General features: G+C 42.4%; 1 protein-coding gene across 1 annotated transcript in view; it reads right to left on the bottom strand.

Annotated features, from left to right (window-relative positions):
* The window catches only part of WWOX (WW domain containing oxidoreductase), a 572,066-nt gene that overhangs the window by 50,564 nt on the left and 499,109 nt on the right, over nucleotides 1-22,393 (bottom strand). The window lies entirely within an intron of this gene.

Raw genomic sequence — 22,393 nt, 5'->3', positions numbered from 1 at the left:
AGTGATGTTTGGTCAGTATCAGTTTGGTCAGTTCACTGAGTAAAAAGATAAAAGGTAAAGGGACCCCTCCCTGACCATTAGGTCCAGTCGTGACCAACTCTGGGGTTGCGGCGCTCATCTCGCATTATTGGCCGAGGGAGCCAACGTACAGCTTCCAGGTCATGTGGCCAGCATGACAAAGCCGCTTCTGGCGAACCAGAGCAGCACACGGAAACACCGTTTACCTTCCCGCTGTAGTGGTACCTATTTATCTACTTGCACTTTGACGTGCTTTTGAACTGCTAGGTTGGCAGGAGCTGGGACCGAGCAACGGGAGCTCACCTCGTCGCGGGGATTCGAACCGCCGACCTTCTGATCGGCAAGCCCTAGGCTCTGTGGTTTAACCTAGAGCGCCACCTGCGTCCCACTGAGTACTTTTAATATATATTTATATAACTTATCTATTTTAAAATATTTAATTTAGCCATATTTTTGTATACTGGATTTCCAACATTTGGGGCTATGCAACAACTTAGTATATTAGCCGTAACATGGGGTCTGTTTGAGATATACTATTTTGTTGTTTAGTCGTTTAGTGTCCGACTCTTCGTGACCCCATGGACCAGAGCACACCAGGCACTCCTGTCTTCCACTGCCTCCTGCAGTTTGGTCAGACTCATGTTGGTAGTTTCGAGAACACTGTCCAACCATCTCGTCCTCTGTAGTCCCCTTCTCCTTGTGCCCTTAATCTTTCCCAACATCAGGGTCTTTTCCAGGGAGTCTTCCCTTCTTATGAGGTGGCCAAAGTATTGGAGCCTCAGCTTCAGGATCTGTCCTTCCAGTGAGCACTCAGGGCTGATTTCCTTAAGAATGGATAGGTTTGATCTTCTGGCAGTCCATGGGACTCTCAAGAGTCTCCTCCAGCACCATAATTCAAAAGCATCAATTCTTCGGCAACCAGCCTGCTTTATTGTCCAGCTCTCACTTCTATACATCACTACTGGGAAAACCATTTACCTGTGTATATTAGGGGTTGGTGGTAGTTTCATTTTGGTTATTCATTATGTATAACAATCCATTTTACTGGTTTTTCATTCCTAGGAAACATCATTGCATTGGTCGTATCACATCTTGACAGATTAGGCTAAGAGACTTGAGGTGTGTGTGTGTGTAAAGTTCTGACAAGTCATGGGTAATTTAAATGTACTGCTTAAATAAGGCTTTCTAGGGTAAAATAAAACCCACTCATTTTTTGTCACATATTGTTGGTAGTTTCATAGTCATCTGTGGATTGTTCTTTCTTCATGTAATAAGACAAAAAAAAACCACCCTAGTATATTTATAGGTATGTATAAAATATGTGACTCAAGACAAGGAAAAGTGACTCAAAACAAGGAACTGTATATGAAAGCGAAAAACAAAGCAAAACTCCAAAACATAAGGTGGAAGCAATTTCTACTGAAAACAGCAAACATTGCATTGTTTTGTGAATTCAGGAGAAAGCATACCTTGAAATAACACACAGATGTGAATGTGTTTTTCAGCCTGACAGTTTCAGCCTCATGCAAATCTACATGCAATATTCCGGAAACTTTCTGATGAATGGTGCACTTGAAACAGCATAGGTCACTGCCTTACACATTAAGCAATATTGTTATGACAGTCTTTCTTTCCATAGATCCAAACAGATTTACAATGTGCTTGGCGGAATTGCATTTGTCAATGATTTGGCAGGGAACAATAATTATGGAACAAAACATTAAAAAAAAAATTCCATCACATCCCCACAGCAAATCAAAGTGCTGTCGCCTGTGTCTGATGACGTGCATAGCGAGGAAGATTCACTTAAATTAACAATTTTGAAATGCACAAAATGACAATCTGAACACAATATGGGAATGGGGGAGGCGAGTGGGAAATAAAGAACTGCAAATGCATCCTGACTTTTAACTAAAAAGTCTTGGACTCACCTGGAAATGGGAGACTTTTTGGCCCACAAATTCCTTCACAACTGAGTAAACTTTTAAGAAATAAAAGTAGATTGAGCATCACCTTAATACCTGCCGGTGTAGTTTCCTACGCTCTGCTCAGTGGCTTGTTAAATATGAAAAGATTTGCTTTGCGAAACCACAAAGTGAAATACTGCCTTAGATGGGTTAATTGCTTACTCCTCAGCTTGCAGCCCATTCACAATCATTGATAATAACTTGAGCACAACAATCAAGTAACACTGGCAAGCACACACTGTCCCTTTGAACAAAATATAACATTAAAAGAAAGGGGTGGGGGGGGGAGATAATTTGAGATGCAGGTAGTTTTTCCTCCTGACCCTGCCTGGCTGAGAGGCAAATTACATTAGAAAATGACATGCCATTCATCTCACGAGTAGTTGCAGGAACATTTAGCTAATTAAATGATTAATAAATTTAACACTGTTTTATAATTTCATTTAGCCATGTTGGAAATCACACGGTGCCCTGCGTGTGCATTGAATGAGATTAGGTGGGAGTTGAGGGTTTCACCGGCTGCCCTGATAATTGAGATTAGTCTATTACTACAGTGACCTTTTTAACTTTTATATTCTCTTGTTAAAGTGGAATAAAATTTTATTCACTTTTAAGGAATATTTACTTAGTGAAAATTTACATGAAATTAAAGAAACGACAAGCTTAAAAAGCTTAGTGGAGAAAACCACCTCTTATCTGCTTTATCTTCTATCTTAGCTTCCCCCCCCCCCCTCTGATTTCTATTTCATCTCCCAGAGAAGACAGAGTTGCACTTGAGAGGTGTGCACACAAAACTAGAATCTCAAGAGGAAAGGGTTGGCAATTTTGGATCAGTTCTGTGTTGGAATGGATAACTGTCAATTTCAGTTTCTCTTGGTTTCTCTCTTTTTCCAATCTTAAGATTCAGTTTGCCATATTTCTAAATCAGTGTGATTTTTGTATTTTCAAAATTCTCACAAAAATTGTCAGCATTTTGGTGTGCATTTCCCCAAATATATGCAATTAGAGTAGAATACATAAACAGTAGATTATGTAATAAAATATTGTTGGACTAGGATGTTTCAAGTGAGGAATCAGATTACCTGAACAGTTCATAGCTGCCAAGTCTTCCATTTTTCGCAGGAAACCCCCGGATTTTAATCCGTTTCCCACTGTTATCCCGAATAGAAAAAAATCCCGGAAATCCCCCGGATTTCCTACCTGCCAGGGAGGCTCCATTTTGGGTGCTGCTCTGCCTGTGTGCCTGGGCACAGGAAATTGGGCAGAGCGGCACCGGAAGTTGCTTCTTACGCATGTGACTTCCAGTGCCGCGCCGCTGCTGATCCCGTATTTTTCAGCGGGAGACTTGGCACCTATGCCTGAACTGCTTGCCCATGAAAAACAACTGACATTCAGGGGAGATACCTCACATGTTGAAGGCATTTAGGGAAGCAAGGGACCAACTTGCTAGCCATGTTTGCAGCATCAGTGCAGACGTCTGGCCGCCACCTCTGTGCATTCAGTGCATTCAGTGAAATCAATTAAGTAAGTGATATGGACTTTCCGCCCAATTGGGAATCCCGATTGCACAGGTTTCTGACATGTGTGCAAATGCTATGGGCTGCATGCTTAGAGGCCCCTTTCAGTTGGACCAGCCCCACCATTAGGCAGAGTATTGGGCACATACTGGGAGATGTGGGAGGGGCAACAATAGCAGCCTTCATATATTCCTCTTGAATCCTCTGGGTGTTCTCTATCAGAAGACAGTGCTGTGATGCCTCATAACCCACTTGCGCCCACTACATTAGATAGCTACCCCCAAGTGTGATGAAATAGGGCACTGTCCTATGACCAGTGCTGAATAAAATTCAAATTCTGACTATGAAATAAGTGGGCCATTTTCTTGTATTTTGCCTATGGCAGCAAAATATGTTGGGTTGCTGTTGCATTTTAGGCATTCAACTGAATGCACAGGCATCAGGGGTGTGATCAGAGGGTTATACCACCATTGGAGGCATGGCTTCACTGAATGTCAGTAGGCTTTTATCTTTAGTACTAAGTGTAAGAGTATTGTTAAGAAAACATGATGGAAGATTAGAATGTCCTTTTCCAGATCGGCAGCTGCAGACTGCATTGGTACAGGTTTAGTGTATGGTCTAATGTTTGTATATATCAGAGGTGGGGAATTCCAGGCCTAAGGGCTGAATGTAGTTTTCTATCTAGCAGGCTCTCCACAGGCTACATCTCTCACTGGTGTTGCTTCATACCCTCCTTGAGCATTTTTGTCTGGTTGAAATGTGTCCTTGAACTCTGATAATACTTCTTGCTTGCTGGAAGGAGGATAGAGAGTTATGTGTAAGCATGTGTATAAACTGGTCTGCGGTACAAAGGTAAAATTTACATTCATTGCTCTGCCTGGTTTTGCCTCTGGCCCTACCTACCACTGACATGTGGCCCCCAGAAGGTTGTACAGAAGGGAATGGGGCCCTCAGCATGAACCACATTCCCCACTCATGGGGCAAATAAACTTGTGCAGATCCAAAATAATTTAGTGTGGTTATTTAATCAGGAAGGAAAAATCTGACATGAATAACCTTTCCCTTCTAAGGGAATCCCTCTTTTTTTACACCAGGATTAGAAACACACACAGTAGCTACTTAACCGGTTCACTTGAAACACAGAAGGAAGATAGCCAGTGTAAACATAAAGGGCTGAATCCTGATAGTTTTCAGTGATTTCACATTTAGCCTTTATGACTATGTTCACAGCACCAGAAGAAATATGCACTGAGTAAATATGCACAGTAGTTTAAATTACCCAACTGAACAGCAGCTAAAACAGTGAATCCTCAATTAATACCGAGTGTTCAATTATCAGAACATTACACGCAGTCAAAAAATTAACCAGTTGCTGTATTGAAGCAAGTGCTCTTCCACTGAGCTATGTATCTTCTATCAGTCATTTTGCTTGGTTCCTCCCAACTCTTTATGTAGTCAGTCAATCTAATGACCACTCCTGTACGCACATACATACAGCATGAGTGCATTTACAACATAATGTCTGCACAGGGCTCCTGGCAGTTGAGAAATGAAAGTATGAGATATTGTGTCTTGTACATGCACGTGTGGACCAAAAGAGGAATCCGCCCTACTTGGATTCCGAAGTGTAGTCACCTCATGCAATCTAGGCATATCATGACCCAGATCAGATCAATGGTCCACTTCAGAGTATGTAATATGATGAGGTGGTCTGTGACTTGCACATTCCCCTCCGCCTCCCCAATTTCCCCACCCCTGCTGAAATAATATATCAAGCCCAACTCAGCCTGATAAACTAGTATATTGGGCCACCACACACTCTGATATACACAGAGCAAGTCCCCCTGGGAGCAATAGGACTTGACAGCGTTCCATCATTCCCATAGGGAATTGTACAGGTGAAAAAACGTATCTGCCCCCATATAAACACTGGAAGGAACGGAGATAGCACACAACCCTCAGATTACCTAAGTACTTTTAAATGTGTGTTTGTGGGCAGGATTTTAATGATTTTCCATTAAAAAGCCACCTGGAAATGGGATGGGACGGACTTAGTTCTCTCTGCTTTGAGAAGCACGATGGACTGAATATTAATGGGTTCCTAGTGTGGATCAGCTTTAAGGCACAAGCGACGTGGTTAAAAAAAATAATCTGGGCTTCCATCTACCATATACGGTAACTCTTCAAACAGCTTGTTTCTTAGGTGCGATTAGAAAAGACTGTAGCTTTTATATCCTCTGACCTGGGGCAGTGACATTCAAACAGAATGTTTCCTTCAGGAAACATGATATTTCAGACCTGTTTCCTGAAACCTGCAATTCTACAGCCTTACAAATGTCAGAGTTAATACTGTGTTTTCTATAAAAACAACAATATTCCAAGGGGGGGGGGGTGAGCTGCCCCTAAAAATACAACTCTTACATCATGTTTGTTAAAGCCAGAAGTGCAGATAGAAATTTCACACAATGGGAAGAGTGGGGAATTGTGCTGTCAGCTGAAGACATGACAGGATCTTGATAACTGTTATCCGTCCATAACTGCACACAGAAGAGTAACTAGTTTTTGTAGAAACCTGGCTTTTCAAAGCAGCCAAAATGAAGCAAAGAATGTCACTTTTAAGTACAGCCATGGAAGATCCACATCATTTTATATATCTACATCTCCTCCACTTTTCAGCCAAGACTGCTTCCCAAAGTGGCAGACTGATAACACTCACAGAAAGGTATAACGTGTTAGGGATATGTGAACGGATTATTATCTCCATGTACTGTAACACTGAAGCTGGAAGTGGGACTATGCTGCGTGTTACATGGAAGCCTTTGCATGCACCACCTCCCTGAAGACATTGGTACTATGCATGTTGGGGCTGTGCACCATATTCAAAGTCTGAATCCTTAGCCAAACTGGGATTTGGAGGGATCCAGACCTCATTTAAGTTGGGTTGAGGCAGCCCTGGATCAATAAGGGTTGGGTTGAGCAGCCCAGAGCCCTCTCCTCTTTCCTTTTCATGCCCCCCCCCAGAAGCAGCACCATGCAGGATTGGACCCTCCTGCTTAACCTAGCCTTTAATATGAGTGCATCTGACCATGCACACCTTCATTACTGGGTTAGCAAAGCCACCTCCCTCCCTCCCCCCTCTCTAACACACACACCCCAGTGACGGGGTTGGGTAAGAGCTTCACTGTGAATATGAATTGAACTTTAATTATCCACATTTGATTAGATCGTCTTATTGCTGCCAACAACAAAATTCATCAATTATTAATGTGATCTGGTGTGAAAATTTAAAAGCTACAGTGCATTAGAATTCCCCATAAGGGGGGAGGTCTTCTCTGTCATACCCTGCCCAGAGAAATTCTGTCAATAGTGCCTCCCTTCTCTGCTCACTCTTAGATGGCAAGTAATAGCATTTCTCTCATGTGCTTTAATGATGTTTGCTGCTGCTGTTAGTTGCATGGTTTCTCTGATTTAAGCTGCAATCTTATATGTGCCTGCTCTCACTTACCTTTTGTGTATACTACCCTCTAATACACAGATTTTGTATGCATTTTCAGTTTGAAACGTGCATTACAAAATTCAGAGAAGTCCAAACTTTGAGGAACAGCAGCATTTTGGCTCACATGCTTATTCAAAATGTGCAAATTAGGGTCAAAATATAAAGCAAACATGTTTCTCCTCCATCCTTAGTTCTAAGGGTGAAAAACCTAGAAGGACTGGGAGATTTCAGTGCGGGGTACACTAGGAAGGCTTTTGGCAAGCTGGCCTGTTGATGGATCCCACTCCATATTCCTGTGCAGGTGTAAGTCTGTTTGTGTATCACTGCCACTTGAGTATAAATAGGCTGCACATTGTATTTCTCTCATCCATCACCAGCTCTGTCAAAGTGGGTCAACTAATCCTGCTCTTCGTGACCTCTGACCAGCATGCTGAAGGGAGGCAACAAACATTCAAATGCAATGCTGAGAGAGACAAAATTCTCGAAGTAAAGCTGCCTTGTCTTCTCCAGGAGACAGCATCAAACAAACTTCTAAACACTATTAGCAGGAAGCCAGGCTGTGCAAATGAGTGGAAAACAACCGGCTCTCAGAGGCCTGTCCCTTCATGATTAATATGGTGTAGGCTGTGCCAAGTGCTCTCCACCCCCCCCCCCACCCCAATGCAGGCATTTTATTGGTTTTTACTCTTAAAGGCTTGAAATCAGTCATCTCATCTCAATATTGGACGGGTTTTAAAACAGCAGACACCAAGGACAAAACAGGGCTCATTCCCAAAACCACAGGGGAGATGGAATGACAATGGACTCAGATCAGGGTTTATAATAATCTAACTATCATGACTGAAGTCTCTTATTTTGTCAGAAACAGGGTAAAGCTAGCCAAACCATACATTTGTTCAGAGAAAGATGTTCACAAACTTCACAGGTATTTTTCTGATGGCAGCAGAAAAATCTGACAGAACAATACCAACAACAAGAACCACTATCTGGTTACATAGTTTATAGAACACTGCATTGAATGTTATTTGTCCTGCTATTGTTTTTACGTAAACAGCATAGAGGTTTTTATGATATTAAACAGTATAAAGTTTTATTTTTAAAAAATCAGATTATAGAGTTAAGATTTGTATAGCACTTTTGAAGCGATTCACAATACAGCTTCTGTTGTACGCTAAAGACACACACCTTTACCCTGGCTTCTGATACTTGAGAAGCATATTTTTTTCTTGTAATTAATTTGTTTTAAATTATTTTTAAAGATGTATTTTAAATTGCTGCTCCCCGCCCTAGGACCTCAGGGTCATTAATAATAACTGAAATCTTTATAGATTCAGGTAGCTAGCCGTGTTGGTCTGACACAGTCGAAATAAAGAAATAAAAAATAGTTCAGTAGCACCTCAGAGACCAACTACCAGTAAGTTTGTTTTAGGTATAAGCTTTCGTGTGCATGCCCACGTCTTCAGTTGGTCTCTAAGGTGCTACTCGACTATTTTTTAATTTTTTACTGTAACCTTTATAACCACCTTGTAATATAAGCTAGTATTATTATCCCCATATTGCAGATTCAGGGCACGAGACAGAGAGAGAAAGAGAGCTGCCTAAGGCCACCTGGTGAGTACATGGCGGAGGTGGGATTCACACCATGGATTTCCTGATTTGTACTCCAGTAAAATCCTATTTCTGGGCCAGCTTTGCCATTAGGCAGAATGAGATAGCTGCCTCTGTCAGCCACCCTGGGAAGTGGTGCTATCATGTTACAGGACATAGGTGTGTGTGCCATGCAGCTTGCCCTGTTCCACCTAAGCTAGTCTGCTGCTCTTAGGTGTGATGGAAGACAGTCCCATTGCCAGTGTCAAAATACTGTAAAATGCAAATGCCAGTCCAATCAGCTTCTCTACATGGAATGACCAGGGTCCACCTTGTCCTTTGCCTCAGGCAACATAATGCCATGGGCTGGCCCTGTCTCCTATAAATATCAAGACTTACAGCCACATAAGTATATATAGAGCTCTACCATTAGCCACGGTGCTACACTAGTTCTTCAAAAACAGTCTAGATTAGAAACCAGAGGGCAGTGGGTATTCTTGCTGTTGTGTGTGAACAGTTTAAAGAAGTAACAAAAATCAGAGAGATCAATCTAATTCTCCAGAATTACTGGTGATTGCTTTTTTCTTAAAAAAACAAACAAAAAAACAGTGGTGCAAATTGATATGCAGTGTGGTTGTGGAAACACTCACACATATTGGCTAGTTCTGCAAAGGGATGCACACTGAAATGTTCATCTCATTCAGAGTAATGCAGGGCTGACAAACATCTGCATTTGCATTCCAATACACATTCAACCTCTTTTCTTTTTTCTCTTTGGGAACCCCCCCCCCCACCAGATTCCTCTTAAAATACTATCCAAAGCAACTTACAAAACAAATAATTAGAGCCTCAAGTCTAAAAACAGGTACTGCGAGAAAGGCATTTGATAAATAAGATTTTAAAATAGAGCAAAGCAATAGAATTAGGTAATATCAAAGCAGTATTTCTCCTCTCTGCATAGCTCATGCATGGATTTGAGTATTCAGCTGCAGATTAATGCTCTTCTGATGGAAAGTGAATTGGATAGAAGCAGACAGAAGGAAGGTTTGGGATGATTGGCTTCAGTGGTGGAACAACCGTATCTGTACTTGAAATAAAATCTGGCAGCTTACAACAGCACCCCTACACTGACAACATCCTTACATCTAGTCACATTGAACCCAGAAATAATCAAGTTATTTCCAGTGCTTGGATGGGGCTGGGGGTACTGTTTGTGACAGCTGCTTATCTACTACAGTCAAACCTCGGTTTGCGACCGCCTCCGTTTGAGACTGCTTCGGTTTCCGACCACCGTAGACCCAGAAGTGTTCCACAGCGCTCGGATGTGCAGAAGCGATCTGCGCAGTGCGTCCGTGCGTGCGCAGAAGCGCTCTATCAGCGCTTTGTGCACGCACAGAAGCGTGCATCGGGGAGTGACCGATTCGGGGAGTGACCGCCTCCGCGGAACAGATTGCAGTCGCAAACCAAGGTATGACTGTATTCTGAAAGTTTCCAGGGAACATGATTTCTGACCACCACACACAAACACCTCCATTCAAGCCATCCACAGCCTGGATCTCTCCACCATAACTCTTGCCTGGCTAAGAAAGACATTCTGGTTGCCAGTTCTTCATTGCTTTGCTTCAGGTATGGGCAATCCTTTTCCATCAGCGAGCTGCATTCCTTTCTGGGCAACCTTCTAAGGGTCACCAGCCAGTGGTAGGCAAAGAGCCATGGAGCAAATCTGTTGATGGCAACCATCTCTTTAAAAAGGTAAAGGATCCCTAGACAGCTAAGTCCAGTCAAGGCTGCTATGGGATGTGGTGCTCATCTCGCTTCAGCCGGTCTTCATCCACAGACCACTTTCCAGGTCATGTGGCCAGCATGACTAAACCGCTTCTGGCACGCGATTTTTCTCATATGTGGTGGACTTGTGATAAAGTAAGACAAAAAAAGAAGGATTTTGGGAGATGATCTACAATGAACTGAAAAAGATGTTCAGATATACGCTCCCAAAAAGACCGGAAGCATTTTTACTGGGTTTGATGGGAAACGAAATTGTGATGGTGGATCAAAGACTATTTATGTATGCCACCGCTGCAGCTAGAACTTTGTTGGCCCAAACGTGGAAGTTGCAAGAAATACCTACCATTGTGGAGTGGCAGACAAAGATGATGGACTTTGCGGAGATGGCCAAACTGACCTGCAGGATCCGGGACCAGGACGATCAGAAATTCCAAAGAGATTGGAGTAAATTTATTGTATATTTTAATGATAATTGCAAAAATTTGAAGACACTAGCAGGATTGAAATAAATCCTACAATGTGGACTACAGATAAAGATTTGAATTGCGCGATTGAAGATGATATAAAATACCTGTTAAAGGGAGGGAGGGAGGGAGGTCAAAAGCTTGGCAGAGCAGAAAGGTTTTATTGTTTGGTTTTGTATTGTGGAGTGCCACTCCCAACCATCTATTGATAATTTGTTGACTGCTCTACAAATGTATGTTCGATTACTACTAAAAACTTATTCCTGTAACCATGAGGACTAGGATTTTAAAGAGAGAGAAAAATAAGAAAAGCTGAGATACTAAGGATTCTAACAGGAGGCTCTGCCATAGTAAAGAAGTCCCACTGAAATAAAAGGGCTAACATATTTATACAACAATGTAGCCTGTACAATGTTTCCCTGGGCCTAGAAATGATGAAAAAGCCTTGCACTCACACTGGCACCACTAACATATAATTTATAGCTAGTCCAAATGATGACTTGGCCTGTTCATAGCAGGGGAGCGGTACACACCTGAACAAACATACCTATGCGGTCCCTATCTGTAATCACACTGTTTTCCCAAAGACCTTAAATGAGCCTTTGAGATCAGAACTCCAGACAGACTGATATAAACAAGGTTCAACAACATAGGATTAAGTCAATATAAGCAATTTCTTGGAAAGGTTATCGTAATAACCACAGTAAGCTAAAGCGGGGAGGCTGGAGGTGGGAAGAGACACACAAACTACAGATACATGTGCATCAAGAAATAATGTGTCAGGTGCCTAGTGAGCTCAAAGATCAGCACAGGCAGGTAGAGATGGAAAATACATAGATGACCTGCTAAGGCAGCTGAGCTGAACAAACACAGACATCACTAGAGATTTATCTTTGCTTGTCCCTATGAGCATAGGAAAAGATTACAGGTTCTTGAGCCAGGGGTGGACAAGCTCTTGTGTGGTCTAATTTTGCTTTCACTAAACCTTCTGATCCACTGACATGTTTGACATTTACAAAGCAAAAGCACACACTCAGGATCTCTTCAGGCATGGGTAGGTAATGGGGTACCCTCCATATGGACTAGCTCCCATCAGTCCCAGCTAGCATGCCCAAAGGCCACAGATGATGAGAGCTGTAGTCCAACAACATCTCGAGGACACCATGCTGGCATATCCAATCTGCACTAAGTATGCAGAACAAATAACTTGCTAGATCAAGCCAAGGTCTCTCTCATCCAGAGTTCCTTGTAAGAATTTATTAACAAGCAAGTAATCCCTGTGACAGGGTGAGCTCCCGTTGCTTGGTCCCAGCTCCTGCCAACCTAGCAGTTCGAAAGCACGTCAAAATGCAAGTAGATAAATAGGAACCGCTACAGCGGGAAGGTAAACGGCGTTTCCATGTGCTGCTCTGGTTTGCCAGAAGCGGCTTTGTCATGCTGGCCACATGACCTGGAAGCTATACGCTGGCTCCCTCGGCCAATAATGCGAGATGAGCGCACAACCCCAGAGTCGGTCACGACTGGACCTAATGGTCAGGGGTCCCTTTACCTTTACCTTTTTAATAGGTGGTCCATTGAAATGGACCTATCTACTTGTTGGCCACTCCTGTTATAAACAAACCTGCGTTTTAGAGCTTGTGTGGCTCTGGGTTCACAGCAAATCACCCCCTGGTGCAGTACCTGTGCAGAAGGCAGCAGAGAAGAAGAGAAGAGTTTGGATTTGATATCCCGCTTTATCACTACCCGCAGGAGTCTCAAAGCAGCTAACAATCTCCTTTACCTTCCTCCCCCACAACAGACACCCTGTGAGGTGAGTGGGGCTGAGAGACTTCAGAGAAGTGTGACTAGCCAAGGTCACCTAGCAGCTGCATGTGGACGAGCGGAGACGCAAACCCAGTTCCCCAGATTAGTAGTATACCACACTTAACCACTACACCACACTGGCTCTACACCAGAGCAGCCCTCTGAATCAGTGTTGCATGGGGATCTGCCAACAAGTCCAAGGATATAAGATTCTTTCATGCAGGCAACCATGCAACCATATGGGAGCATGCCTTGTATCCAATGCTGGACTCAGGGCCAGGAGCATGGTCCCGCTGCCCAGTAATTGTGCTCACCACTTCACATACGCACAAAATAGCAATGGGGATTAATGTGGTTTTGCCTGCCGCTCTTGCTTATATATGCATAGTTCCAAATGCAAGCTGTGGTCATTGTAAAATAAAGCTTTATAGACTTTAACTGACTCTCTGAAAGCAACTGAAGGCTTTTAAAAATGCATACACTCCAGTAAAAACAAATTATGAGAAGAGTATTCAAAGGCATTTGTTTGGGGAACAAGTTATACTTTGAGGGCAAAAGTTGACCAGGATTTTTTTTTCTTAAAAAAGAAAACAGCAACAAATATATTCAATTTATGATCTGCATGATGTACTGAAGTGCCATTTATTTCCCCCCTGTCAATAACATACCACCATCTCTAGAAATGTTGCTGCTAAAAGCACAGAGTGATAAGACGGGTTGAGAGTCTGTAAGCCACTCCAGCCTGGGTAATACTGGTAAGTCCCCTAAACCTAGGGACCCTAACACATCAGGGAACCTAATTTAAACACAGCTTTTTAATGGGCTAGATTTTTCCATGCAAGAAGATTATTTTTAATGTGGAGGAACACTGAGATACTTTTTATGTTTCATCTGTGATATCATCTTATTTTAAAAAAAATAATATTAAATTTTAATGCTTTTAATGGCAGAAAACAAAGAATAGTGAATGTGTATAATATCGCCAGGATACACCTGAAAGGCATTATGGCTCTCAAATACTACTGTATGAAAATAATTTAATATTTTTCTAAGCACCAGCCTTTTTAACCATGGATGTTGGCTCCTTTCCCCTCTTAAGATAACCTTGAGCCAAAGGTGGATTTAAAAAAAATGGAGTTAGCTGCAAACAAATACATTTAAAGGCACTACAATATTGCTTCAGGGTAGGGTCAAAGGGCAATCATGTCAATGTAGAGAGAGACAAGGAACCCAGTAAATGCTCAGAAAGTTTCCACCAAACATCATGGGTTGTTTCAAGGGTATATAAATATGCAAATTTGTAAAGTTGGCATATCCCTAGGAATATATTTTGTTTCCTTGACACAAATTACTTAGAAATTATTAGAAATTCCACTTGGAGCAGAAGCATATGGCTTTTTTAAACCCTTCTATATAATCCTTCAGAAGTACAGGGTCACACACACACACATTATCACAATGCACAGAAAACATGAGGGGAGGGGGGGACATCTTCTCTTCAGTGTCAAAGGTCATGGTTATACTTCTGCAAAAGAGCTTCCAGAAAGAGCTAGTTCACACAGTTATGTTGATCATTTGATTGCAGCACAAAGTGTGTGTGTGTGTGAATAGGAAAGAGCTCAAAATGTAAAATCCAAATAGCTCTTTACAGACAAAATAAAGTTTTTCTTTTTCTTTGAAAAGCATGAAATGTTGCTGCAGATTTCCTTGTAAATCCTGAAACATTTTGAGAATGCTTATTCTGGGAAAAATTAGTCAACGATAACATTTTGGTTCAGCAGGAGACTGGCCTTATCTTTGGATAACCACTCCTGCACAACACTTGTGTCAAGCTGCTCTTGTCTCCTGTTTATTGCTTTTTTTAATGCCGCCCCACAATTTCACTCAGATGAAGAGAGAAGATTAAGCAGGGGCAAGACAGTAAGAAAGCATCAGCTTATGCTGGGCTCCGAAGACATTGCCTGCAGCACTGTTTCCATTCTGCTGCAGTTTGGCTTCTGAGAAAAACCTACATGATTCATTTCAGTGAGTTGCAGTGGAATTTTATATAATTAATAACACAATTAATGATGTTATCTTTACATTATTCAACATCATTTACTGAAATGCACATTTGGGGAAAGCCATAATTTGTTATGCGTTATTTATGGACTGAAAACACCACCAACAAATACTGATCACATTTGCTGAATTGATTTCTGTTCGAGACATGGTACAAATGAGAAAACATCAGCATTTTTTCATGAAGTTCCCATTGCAAGCAATAAGGATGAGCATGCAAACAAGTATTTTCACTGCTGGGGGGGGGGAGATGTTGGTTCTTTGCACATCTGCGCTAACAGTCCTGTGATCTTGGCAACAGAACTCAAGTCCAACCCTCTGATTCACCCTCCACCTCTGAATCAGCCAGCTCTGCTGTTAGCCTCAGTGCCTGTGGGGACCTCACTCTCTGGAAGCAGAGTAGAAGAGGTCCCAGCTAACTCCCCCCCTCTAGAATATTTGATGGCTTGGGGTGGGGCCCTCATCCAGATCACTGGCCTAGCTGACCCCATTCCCTAACTCAGACTCTTCCTCTTCCACTTTCAGACCACTCCAGAAAATCTTATTCCACCCCAATTGACTGCACGGGGACCATGGCAATACAGTGGTACCTCGGGTTACAAACGCTTCGGGTTACAGACTCCGCTAACCCGGAAGTAATACCTCGGGTTAAGAACTTTACTTCAGGATGAGAACAGAAATCGTGCGGCGGTGGCAGTGGGAGACCCCATTAGCTAAAGTGGTACCTCAGGTAAGAACGGATTCAGGTTAAGAACGGACCTCCAGAACGAATTAAGTTTGTAACCAGAGGTACCACTGTAGCTGCTCTTCTTTTAAAATCACATATTTCCTCTAAGGACCTCATGGAACAGACTGCCTTGGGAAGTGGTGGGCTCTGCTGTGCTGGACAGTCATTGCAGACCCTGTGCCAAGTGGGGTAGTGGTGGTGGTGTACTAGATGATCTCTAAGGTCCCTTTCCAACTCTATGATTTTATGAAAAAGTGATCTGTGCAATTGCTAATTGTGTGACTGATGGCTCGTCCAGTTTGGTCCTGAGACTTGATTAAGCTGGTGTTAATTTCTCTCTCTCTCTCTCTCTCTCTCTCTCTCTGTCTGTCACACACACACACACACACACACACACACACACACACACACTATGTCAGCAAATTTATTTCATGTTTCCCCCTCCTCCTAAAAAATAAAATAAAAGCTTTAGTCAAACAGCTTGAAGTCAAAGAAGTTGGAAACACCTGTGCAGTGTGCTTGCCTGCCTCTCAGCGCTATATTTATATGCCCGTGAATATTTATAAGCATTTATGCTACTAATGTTGCTGGCATTGTTAAATCTTGATTGTGAAGTTTGTAAATATTCAAAAGAAGCAGATGTTTACTAATCCCATTTACCTTTAAGGGGAGGAAATGCAAAATGGGATAGAAAAAGCAGGCCTACTAAACTGTTTTCCCAGCAGAAACAACCGAAATAAATTACCGTAAACTGAAAGCTATAAAGGGCAACTTTGCAGGTTAAACCCTTGAACTCGTAACATATTTATAAAATGTGTGGGAATATTTTATTGTTGTTATTAATATTGCGGCTTAATTACACACAGAGACACAGTAGCAGGACCTTTTCAGCCACCTGAACAAACTCTGCAGAGGTAGGCACCACAACTACCAGCCAACCACTCTAACCAACTTCCATATTTTCCAACACAGTTTAAAGATGTTGGAACCATGAAAGAAAGGGGGAAGACAGAAAACAGGGTTCGACACTCTTGGGGCCACAATGGGAAAGCAGCCAGCTGACAGGCTATCTGTATGCCAAGGCTGCTTTGCAAGCTTCAAAAGAAGCCTGTTGTGCTCCAAGGCTGAAGCGATAGAAGTATAGCTCCACACTGATGCCAAATGGCCTAAAGTTTGCCTCAGTGGAGTAACCTGAACCCTAATTCAGCTCTCCCATCATTTGCTTAAATCACAGGCTTAGGAATATTTATGTGATAAAAAAGAATGGAAGCTGTTTCTTTTGGCCACCTACAAAATTGGGACACTTTCCTTCTCAAGTAGACTGGCATTTAAGCACAACAAGTGCATTGGAAAGCTACTTACATCTTACATTTGCTCCATTCCTCCTGCCCCCGCCCAGACTTATCAGTGTCACTTTTTGAAATTGTTCCCATTAAAGACGCTGGTGGAATTAGCACAATACTCTAAGGAATGCTCAACCACACAAGCTTAAAAAACCCCCAAGATAAAACCCAAATAAACTGGGCTTAGAAACCAAGCAGCACATTTTGGCCTCTTTCATGGCCAGGAGTCCAAAGACGACTAAGGAGGCTCCCCTTGTCTCCCATAACAAATGCCATGGCAAGGCCCATCCCCCAGCCAGAGAGGGAGGGAACAGCTGCAGGGAGCATGTTTTTCCCTTCCTGCTAGAAAGACCCTTTATAAGAATTTTCTAATGCCACAATTTGCTTTCTTCCTCCTCTCAGATTCTTTTTCTTTTTTGTCATGTCTTATTATTTATCTATTCAATCTATATCCCACCTTTCCTCATGAAGGAACCCAGGATGGCAACCATAACAGCAACATTTTTTAAGTATTTGGGGAAAGCATTCTAATTTTAGATTGAAAGCCTGAAGGCATGAACTTTTGGGGGTGGAGGGGGTGGAAGAGAAGGATAAAAATAAACACCAGAAAGTAAAATAAATTATCGTCTAATATTTACACACACACACACACACACACACACACACAGACAAGGTCATACCTCTGGTATGTTTTGTTTTGTTTTAAAGTTTGGACCCTTTTTAGTCCCTTGTGGCAACAGAGCTAGAGGGTGCCGTTTATTGCAGAATAATGAATGCTGAACAAGAAAGTTGTTCCTGAAGCATAACCTGAATATAAGCAAGTCAGGCTGCTGGCGAAAGACAGAGAGTGTGATTTTTATGGCTTAATGCTTAGTTGGTTTACTCCCTATAGCTTCGGCATCTTCAAAGTTCCAATTCACTCGGTTAATTCACCTGTGCTGATACTGTGGAAGGAACAATGCCTCAATAGATCCTTCTGGTGTGACATTAAGTATGACAAGGTTATCATTTAATATACTATCACTCAAGCATTGATTTATAGCCTTACAGAGGCACCTCTCCCTCAATACCCTACTATTTCCTTGGATTGCCACTTGGAAACGGCTTTAAAGCTGCTTATATTCTTATATTTCACGGGGGGAAACTTTGTGGAGCTAATTTCAAATAAATGTTTGAATTCTTCCTCTACTACAGCACAATCGGTCAGGAAAAAAGAAACCTGCTGATGTTCAGCACTTCAAGCTTTTTTTTACTTTTTTACTTTACAACTACAGTCCTACATACAGCCAATGGGTTTGACCTACAAAGGCCTAAAGGCAAGAGCTTGAGCCCCATAAATCTAAAAAAGTGCTTCTTCTCCTATGTCCCATCATGACCCATATGTTTAACAAGGGGCACCCCCTTAATCTGGTTACTGAGTGTAAAAAGTAGCATGTGGGGTGGCTAGGAATATGTCTGTAGGGCCCACCCCTGATATTCACACACAAGCTCACTCCATTCTGGATTGCATTTGTGAACATAAGAAGAGCCTGCAGGATCAGGCCCCTGACCCTTCAGGTCCAGTATCCTGTTTTCACAGTGGCCAGCCATGGGAAGCCTGGAAGCAAGAACTGAGTGCAAGAACACACTCTCTCCCTTCCTACTGTTCCCATCAGCTCGTATTCAGATGCATATTTCCTTTTAACAGTAGATCCTCTTTTAGAGAGTCCTCTAAGTTGGTTCCCAACAAGACCTTTCTGCCTGGAGAACTGGGACCAAACTCCTTATTTCCCTACTGGAGTAAATCCTGGGAAAGAAGGATCTTTGGGCTTTCTCCACTCCCTCATGTAAACTTTTGAGAAACCCTGGAGCGAGATATGCTCAAGGAGAAGCCTGGCTTTTTGCCTGGGAGATTCTGAATAGCTCTCCAATCTCATGAATACTCCCATCATCCCTCAAAGCATCCACTGGGGCTTAAGCACCCCTCTGCCGGCATTGGCACACTGGATGGTGAAAGAGAGCCAGTTTTACAATGCACGTTTGGCTTTCCTGGCCATCTTCTGCCCTCTCTTGAAGGTTAACTGTTAGGATAACTCTGATAACTCCCTGTATCCTCGCGTAATTAATCCTTCCCATAAGATCCCTGAAAAATATGATTGCTGTAGTGGGAGAAAGAGAAAAGTGCAATAGTCTCTTTGTCAAATGCTGAGAGAGCCTAACCTTGTTTATCAGCAAATGCAAAACAACACTCCACCACAGAGTGGTGTCACTCTGACCTTTGTACGCAACCTCGGGTCTCTTCACGCAGCATAACAATGTCTCTTTTGTGCAAGGAGTGTTAAGGCCAACGGGAGTCAGGATTTACTGCTCTGGCAATTTAATCAGACTCTGCATACTTTGTGGCTTATTCAGTTAACATTCTAAAACAACATGCGTAAGATGCCAGAACTTGTCTCTTGTTCTCTCTAGCTCTGAGCTGATTTTCATTATCACTTATTTATCCCATTTTATTGCAAACATGAGGGCAGAGGAAGAATTATTTTTTTTATTTTTTTATTTTTTTAAAAAAAAAACCAGTTGCTGCAAGTGGCAAGGCAGAATCATACAACAAATGTGTGCCTTTGCAAGCTGTTTTTTTCCCTTAAAAATAAAAATAAAAAATACAACCACCACCACCACCACAACAACAACAGTATTTGCATTCAGTGGAATTCATTTCAAAAGTCCCAATCAAGTCATGCATGGAAGGAAATGTATAAAACAGAAATAAAAAGCAGGAAATGTGAAGAAAAACCAAGGTTAGCAGACACAGTCAAATTTTTAAAGGTATTTGGACAGTATGTTACACCACCATACATTTAAAGCACATTGAAACATATCCCACCCCCACTGTAGTTGGGAATTGTAGTTTATCAAGCATAGAGCTACAATTTCCCGCACCCGCACTGATAAGAAACTACAAGTCCCAGTATTTTTGAAGGAGGAATGTGCTTTAAATGTACGGTATGTTGTGTATGCAGCCTTAGACATGAAAAACAAGAGCCTCAAGCTGGTAGAGAATTAGCAGGCTTAGGTTACAAACCTATATCCACTTATGTGGGAGTAAGCTCTATTGAACACAACAAGATTTACTTCTGAGCAGGCAGACTGCACTGTTATTCTTATGGAATAAAAATAATTAGAAGTCCAGTGCTTTCTTGATTAAAATCTCTCTCGGAGCTGCAAAAAGCTGGGCACTGTGTTTCTGTATGCCTAGGAATAATGGTGATTGACGGTAGATAATGGCTGTTCAAAAACTAGTTGCAGGAGCAGGAAAATGTGTGTCCATCAGATTCATTCAGATCAGATTGTCACATGTCACACATGTTTTTGTCACAGACAATGATAGTTTCCCATGTTATACAATGCATTAACCATATTTAAAGAACATGGTGGAGCAGGAAATTTTGAGTCAAAAATATATATTCTGAGTATTCCTTGTGAATGTGGGTATTTACATGATACCTAGGCACCAACTTGTTGGACAGCCTGCTTGCTAGAACACAAGGATGTCCACATACTAAATGGAACAATCCTTCTGTATCAGTGTTCTTCAACCTTGGGTTCCCAGGTGTTGTTCGACTACAACTCCCATCACCCCTGGGCCAGCTTAGCCAATGGTTAAGGATGGTGGGCATTGTAGTCCAAAATCTGGAAACCCAGGGTTGACGAACAATGTTCCATACCATAGTAAAGAATTTCAAGAGCCAAAACAGGCAGTGTTAAATACATCTTTGCTTTTAATGTGATGTGGGATCTGTGGCCTTCCAGAACTTGCTGGACTACAACTCCTATTATCCCTTCGCATTGGCCATTCTGGCAGGGGCTGATGGAGGTAAGCATCCAGCAACTTCTGGAGCTTATCCATTCCTGACTTAAAGGGATGGGCAACTCCACTCCCTTTGGAACTGGGCCACCTTACATAGCATAGCTTTACATTCTGTGATGTAAACACAAGTGTACCTAGTGCATGTGCTTGAGATTGCTGCGTTAGCCACAAAGGTCTTGCATGACATGCTAGGGTGCTACCTCTTATCTCACTTGCAAAGTCATGTGAAACTTGCCCATTCTGCTCTGCAGGGTTACATGAAAGAATGTTGTGTCATTTCAGTCACTTTTGTGGTTCTGCAATCAGCCTTGCAAGTTTCACTTTGAGCTTCACATAAAAATGGGTGCAAAGCAACTAGGTGACAGCAGCCAAAATGGCTGAATGAAACATCTTGGTATGTGTACTTTATACGGATTGGATAGGAACAGAAAAAGAATGTAACCAAACCACTTTAAACAGTCATATTTCTTCACAAAGAATATTGGGACCTGTACTTTGCTAAGAGTGCTGAGAGCTATTAGGAGACCCCCATTCCCTGCATATAGTTAAAATTGCCAGAGCTCCTTAGGAAGATGAATTGATTGTTAAGCCACTGCTGGAATTGTAGCTCTGTGAGGGGAACAGGGGTCTCCTAACAACTTTCAGCACTCTTAACAAACCATTCCCAGGTCTAAGAATGCTTTAAGTGTATGATGTGGATGCATAGGTGCCAACTCCCAGATTGAAAAATTCAGGATCGGCCGCGGCGCAGCACCGGAAGTCACACTGTGGCCATTTTGGAACTGGGCAGAGCGGCACGGGAAGTCGCTTCTACGCATGCTCTGCCCATTTCCAAAATGGCCGTAGCGCCATAAATCGCTTCTGCACATGTCCAGAGATTCCAGACATGCACAGGAGGAGCCTCCCCAGGCCGGTAAGAATCCGGGGGATTTACGGGGTTTTTAAAAATCCGGGCTGCCAGCGGAAAACGCTGGAAAAACGGGGGTTTCCTGGGGAATACGGGAGACTTGGCAGCTATGTGTGGATGCGACCCACATTGGAAGCCAAATTTGAATGGCCAAGTGTCAAACAGACCCCAAGCATATATTTTAGATTGGCTGCATGCATTCCAACTGTTTCCCAAATATATAACATGTAGCTGGCCTTATACTGCCTGTCAGTGCTTCCCCCCCCTCTTCTAATAAAATGTTTAGGAGTACTCCCATTTTCCTACTCATATTGAAATACTGCCCCTCAATGAGTCCAAACTTAGATTCACAAAATGTTTAGGGGTATGCGTACTCCTGCGTCCCACCCAGAAAAAAGCACTGCTGCCTGCTAGATGAAATAAGCAGTCACATGAGGTCTTCATGCTGATGACAGATCTTAGTCTTGTAAACAGCTTGGTCTATATAAACTGCAGGTTGCCCATTCCTTTCTCAAGCAGACTGCCGGTTTATACAGTTCATGATGGCCAGAGGATGTTTCTTCACAGAAGCTAATTGTTAGAGGACAATATACACTGCTGTTTTGGACATCTCAGCTCACCCTAGCTAAGGAGAGGGAGCTGGCATAAATGTGTAACTGCTTGGGGATAGCTAAGCAGTTGGAGACAGACAGAGGCAGAATAAGAGAAAGCTGTGAGCTGAATGTCAGAAGCATGTAGGGGCACAGTGTGGCTCTCCTTGGATATGAAATGCGAGGTGAGGTAGGAAATCTGCTGACTGGCAGAAGTGTGCAGAATCATGCTGCTTGCCTCTACTGATGTTCCACTTTCATATTTCAGAACAAAATGAGGT

This window comes from Zootoca vivipara, chromosome 6 (genome assembly GCF_965207765.1).
Source record: "Zootoca vivipara chromosome 6, rZooViv2.hap1.1, whole genome shotgun sequence".
Lineage (NCBI taxonomy): Eukaryota > Metazoa > Chordata > Lepidosauria > Squamata > Lacertidae > Zootoca > Zootoca vivipara.
Note: the sequence above shows the minus strand (reverse complement) of the source record. Positions and strands in the feature narration are given on the sequence as shown.